The following is a 6,051-nucleotide window of genomic DNA, read 5'->3' as shown; positions in this document are numbered from 1 at the left end:
GTGAAATTAATGTGGCTGCATGTGAGATGTCAGTTAGTGAATTTGTTGGGAGCCCTGGGAACTAGAGCTACAGAAAACACTTTCTGCAGTTCTGTTTTTAGTATTCCTCTGTCCTTATCTCTCCTATCCCTTCCCCTGCTCTGTCCCTTTGTAAGCCTTCCCCCATACAACAACTGGTTGCATGCTAACAATATTTCTCTTTGTGCCTATGCACATACCATTACATCCCACAGAATTTAAGGTTTGCATGTACTGGGTAGTCAACAACTTCTGCAGGGCAACCATTCTCCTCACCAAGCTTTCAGTTTCCTAAAAATATCTCAGGAATGGTTATGAATGTTTTAAATTAGTATCAAGAGAAGCCCTCCTACTGGCCTCCCCAACCACCCCCAACCTGCATGCCATTAGAAACCCATTCATCTCGGAGAGAGGGCAGTTGTTAAAATCATTTGGAAAACAATGAGCATTAATACTGCAGTCAGGGTGACTGGATAATTCCACCCTGCTAGAGAATAAAAGCCATTGGTTCCCTATATGTAGCACCTAAACCAAGTCGGAGGGAGGGCAAGAGCTTCACAGTCCTTGCTCAGGCTCCACTAGGAAGCCAAGAAGAGAGGGTGCAGGCTCCTTCCAGGGATGGGATGTGACCTGTCACATGAAAGATGGCTCCGGGAGACTTTGTGCCTTGGATATATACCTAGGAATCAAAACTTCTCCATTCTCTGGGAGAAGGCAATTACTGACTTACTCCAGGAATAAGTGATCCACGGCCAGCTTTGGGTCCCTGTGCAAGTAGCCCCTGTAGACACTATAAGGATATGCTTACCTTTTTCTGTGCCTGTGGTGCCATCACTCTTCATGGCTTCCAGCCACTTAATTAACCTCATAGGACCTCAGTCATTGCCTCTGAATAGGGTGATACGTTCCTACCAACGTATTCCTCAGATGAAAGAAGGGATAATATTATAATTACTACAATGTAATTGTGCAGCAAATGGACTGCTTGTGTTTGGTTACCTACCACAGATTTAATCCATGAGTGTAACAGTCTTCTCCCTCTGTTTTCACAGCCTGGCTCTTCAGAGGAAGGCCCTTTGTTCCCAACTAGGATGATAAATGGGGTTTAGCTTTATTTTCTCAGAGGGAAGCTTATGTGATTGTGCTGTCTGTCATCTGTCTATGCAGATAAGTTTTTAACTGCTAGAGCCAATTATGATTATTTCCAAAGAAAAAAATTGCTAGAGGCAGACATCTCCATGATAATTACATTTCTCTGGATTTTGTGGAAACAGCAGCAGACTGGCCAGGGAGGATGAGAGAGAGGACAGAGTACAAGACCACTGTGAAAGCATGCTATGTCAAGGAAATTTGAGAGGCCTTTACTGATCCTACACCCATTCTGGCTGAAGGCAGCCAGTCAGTTTGTAGCTGACTGGAGACTCACTTGGCATGGATGTCTCTCCAAATGGCTCACAAGACACAGCACCTCTTGCCTGTGGGTAGTATTTCATAGGGGACATCACTGTGGCTGCAGCTGCCATGGTGCAGAGGGAAGCAGGCTAGCTATGATGAAGGGAAGAGATTTTGCTGTTTCGATGCAGGCAGTGGCATTATTCTGCCCTGGGCACGTGTACCTGCAGGTCGCAAAACCTCAATGGTGGGTAGGTTGGGCTGGTAGGTGCCTCCATGGAGGACAAACTGGCTAAGTGCAAGGACTGGTTAGAATATGCTTTGTGCTGTAACTAACTGAACATAACAGCTGCATTGTTAACAAATACACATAACTTAACGTGGGGTACAATGTGTCCTCTGTGCCCAGAGACCTGCCACTACACTAGTGAAAGCCGCTAAGGCCAGGTTCCTAAATGTATTTGGGTAACTGAGCCAAGATATTTGAGAGCCTAATTCTCTCTGCAATCAAAAGGGATTCTGACTTACACTGCATGGGAAGTCATGTTCTCACATGGTCTTAAAGCTATGAACCTTTCTTCTTAAATATTTTAGAACTGACCCTCTGACTGAGCAAATCTTGACTGAAAGGAGAGGTTTCTGGAACTGACCTTGAGAACCAAGAAGAAGTTTAAAATTTTTGTTCAATGGAACCAATTCCTGGAATCAAACTTACAGTTTCACCATTGCAGAACTTTCTTGGAACAGGGAAAATGCCTAGGGTGAAAGCAGATCACTGTCTTTACTACTTAAATACTGTAACATATAATTTCTATAAGGTTGTTGATAACCTGATCCAGTTCTCCAAGAGCGTCATTTAAGTGTAGGGCAGCTGCAGGGAACATCAAGGACAGCCGGTCTACCTTGCTGTCTCAGGCAGTGGCCAGTTATGGTGGTTTGATGACCTCAACTGCAAATCTCAGGGTCTGGGAGCCCTTATGGCAGGAAAATGTTTCACAGGCTGGGTTTTCAGTGGCCAGTAAGTTCCTAAAGAATAAGTTTCATGATGAATCCCAGCAGCTACAGCAGCAGGTGAATAGAGAACAGAAAATAAACATGGAAATGGGAAAAAATGCATTTGAATACTGAACAGGAATAGAAGGAGTGAAAGAGGGGAGGGAGGAACACGAAGGAAGCACTGCTTCCCTGAAATAGTTTTGAAATGGAGAAAAAATTACTGCATTTTAGCTATATCAAAAAACTGTGAAGTGTTTTTGACTAGGTCCTCAGCAACTATTACTCAAAGTTAATACAGGCTTTGGTCCTTGGGAACTTTTTAAATGTGCTTAGAAGTCCATTAATATTTATAAATATCACTGGAATCTCATTTTTACCCTCTTGCCCAGGCAGCATCTCTCATAAGAAGAAGATACTGTTGCTTTTCTTTTCTTCTCCTTTAATTTATTTTATTTTATTTCATTTTTAGAACTACATTAAGCTTAGGGTTAAGCTTGTTCTGGAAATGTCATATTCTATAGAGCTGTGATGTATAGCTTTGGTTGTCTGCCTATGACCCTGAGAAAGGCCCGAGAGTTACATCTTTGGCCTGCAGAAATGGGGATGGAGTATCTATTTTCAACTCTGCCACTGGCTGATTATGCAACCTTAGTCAGTTCATTTAAATTCAGCATGCCTCAGTTTCCAGATCAAAAAAGAAAGGGATAACAGGCTCCTTTGTGAACGCTTTGTGGTTCTTGAGGGAAAGCAAAGCGCTACCTATGATGCTGCTGCTGCCCTGTGACTTCTGTGAGTGTTATGATATGTATATCAAGTGAGACCACGAAGACAGATGGAGGTCTTGCGTTACTTGCCAGGGGAGACAGCTCCTGCTGTCAGTTTGCCAAATCACAGCTACAGACACTCTTTGCTTTAGACATGCAGGCTTTTAGGACACTCTTCAGCATTTTCCTGCCAGCCACAGCAGTCGGTGCCTCCTCTACGTTGGCTTGTGTATGTGACTCATGCAAGCCGCAGCTTCACTTGATGACCCCAAATAGTGATCAGGAAACCAGTATAGTGTCAATGTGTAGTAGTGGTAATAAAACAGTTGCCTAATTTAAGGACAAAAAAAAGTCTGCCTCATAAGTTATAAATGAGAGGCTCATGCACAGTTTTCAAAACATATGTCTCAGTGCTTTTGGAGCATTTGGACCCAATATGCAAGTCAGAGAACGGCCTGTCCTTTTCCCAGCTTCCAAGATACATTTCTGTGCAGGCTTCTAGATCGTGCACACACTGTGTGAGGAGACACACAGAGTACTGCAGGGAAATGGCCACGGTGATGTTAGAAACAGTGGTTATAGGCATGCAGCTCTTCTATAACACCAGAGTGTGCTTGGCACACCTGGCTCAGAAAGGAAAGTAGAACCTTTCTCTCAGCAGATAATCAGAAGCGTCAGAACTGTTCTGTGCTGCACAGTCCTGCTTCCTGGAACCATCAGCAAGCAGAGGCATTGCAGACCATTCTCAGCAGCAGAAGGCAGAGCATTGTAAGACAAAGTATCGCAGATGCACACCCAACTAGATGGCACATCTACCTCAAAAAAAACCAAAACAGGGAAATAGCACACACAGAGTTATCTTTCAGGGATTTATGAAACCCAGTTAAGTAGTATAGAGGACAGCTCCTGACACAGAGCAACACTCTCTCACGCAGGATTCCTGGCTGTATGAATTTCCCATGTGCGCTATTTTGCTTTTAGGCTAGCGTGGGTGAGTTACGTGCTGCCTTAGCAACAGCGGGAACTGCGTGCTGCAGCCGTAGCCTTCTCCTCTTTGCGGCAGGAGGAGAGCATTCCCAGTTTTCTTACAAACAACATGCTGTGCAGATCCACAGAGCTAAGCCTGTCCCCTGACACCTGCCTGCGGCTCTTGAAATGCTGGCACTTAGCCTGGGCATGCATGAGCCACAACTGAAGCAGACATGTCTTCCTTACCACTCCCTGCTCCAGTTCGTTTCCTCTGGATTCCAGAGAACATTATCTGAATCAGTCTGGCAGGAGCAGGATCAGCTGCTTCATGCCAGCCCCCTCCATCGTTTCTGGAGTCAGTTGGCTCCCACTGCTTAAGGCTTTTTGCTAAACTTGAATGCTGGAGAACGTCTGAGTGCTTTATGAATATCTGGAGGAAACAAATGCAGTAGTCGAGGCATCAATATCCATCAATCACTTAGGGAGGGCTGGGGACAAATTTAAGAGAACAGAGTCTCAGGAAGTGGGGGCCAGGGGTGGGGGGAAGGGGATGAGGAACCACTCAAGCCAATATTAATGTAAGAGCTAAAAAAATGTAATAAAACCTCATGAGACATAAAAAAATACAGAAATTCAGTTTCTCACAGAATTTTGGTTCTACCCTGTCTTTCATCCTCTGTTGAATGTTAGGACTTGCAAAAATTTTCTTTCTTTCTTTCAATCTATCCATCCATTTGTCCGTCCATCCATCCATGTATGTTCCTCAAATGTATTTAAGAGTCTTTTTTTTTAATGCTTCACCGAGTCGTATGCCTGAGAACAAAGTATGCATTTATGGTGCAAGTATTTATAGACCTAAGATTTTTAGACAATTCTACCATTAAAAAAAACCCAAACCCCCAAAAAACCAAGTCCTAAAGAGGGCTACTGCTGAGGAAAAAAACCCAAACATGTATTGAAACATTGCTGAAATAGTCATATGTTAATTAGTCCAGATGTAGAATCATAGACTCATAGAATAGTTTGGGTTGGAAGGGACCTTAAAGATCATCCAGATCCAACTCCCCTGCCATGGGCAGGGACACCTCCCATGGGATCAGGCTGCCCAAGGCCCCATCCAACCTGGCCTTGAACACCTCCAGGGATGGGGCAGCCACAGCTTCCCTGGGCAACCTGTGCCAGAGCCTCACCACCCTCAGTGTGAAGGAATTCCTCCTTCTGTCTAGCCTGTCTGCCCCTTTCCAGTTTATACCCATTGCCCCTCGTCCTATCACTACAAGCCTTTGTGAACAGATGGGGAAGGTATTTTTAGTGGGTCCTGTAGCAACAGGACGAGGGGCAGCGATTTTAAACTAGAAGTGTAGACCACCGAGGGTGGGGAGACAACGGCCCAGGCTGCCCCATCCCTGGAAACATCCGAGGTGAGGTTGGAGGAGCAACCTCATCGGGTTGAAGGTGCCCCAGCCTATTGCAGGGGGCCGGACTGGATGTCCTGTAGAGGCCCCTTCCTACCCAACCCGCTCCATGATCGGGTTCACACTGGATATCGGGAGAAAATTTTCCACAGAAAGGGTCATTGGCGCGCTGGCAGAGGCTGCCCAGGGAGGTGGCGGAATCCCCGTCCCTGGAGGTGTTTAAAAGGCAGACAGACGAGATGCTCGGGGACGCGGTTTGCTGGCAGGTAGGAGAGCTCGGACTCGATGATGCGAGAGTCCTTTTCCCACCTATCGACTCTATACGATCCCGGTGTCCCTTTGCGGGGGGGGGGGGGGGGAATGGGGGAGGCTGGCGCCTCCCTCACCACGCGGCGGAGGGAGGGGGGAGAGGGAGGGGGGAGAGGGAGGGGGGAGAGGGAGGGGGGAGAGGGAGGGGGGAGAGGGAGGGGGGAGAGGGAGGGGGGAGAGGGAGGGGG

The 6,051-nt window shown here is 46.3% G+C and overlaps 1 long non-coding RNA gene across 1 annotated transcript in view; it reads right to left on the bottom strand.

Annotated features, from left to right (window-relative positions):
* Positions 1 to 4,712: 4,712 nt before the first annotated feature.
* LOC138726823 (uncharacterized) overlaps positions 4,713 to 6,051 on the bottom strand; it is a 441,180-nt gene continuing 439,841 nt past the window's right edge. Inside the window, exon 2 of the long non-coding RNA XR_011338482.1 lies at positions 4,713 to 5,357. This is a non-coding gene — a long non-coding RNA (uncharacterized lncRNA). The remainder of the gene's footprint in view (positions 5,358 to 6,051) is intronic.

This window comes from Phaenicophaeus curvirostris, chromosome 1, assembly GCF_032191515.1.
Source record: "Phaenicophaeus curvirostris isolate KB17595 chromosome 1, BPBGC_Pcur_1.0, whole genome shotgun sequence".
NCBI classification, from domain to species: domain Eukaryota; kingdom Metazoa; phylum Chordata; class Aves; order Cuculiformes; family Cuculidae; genus Phaenicophaeus; species Phaenicophaeus curvirostris.
This window is presented reverse-complemented; position numbering and strand designations above follow the sequence as displayed.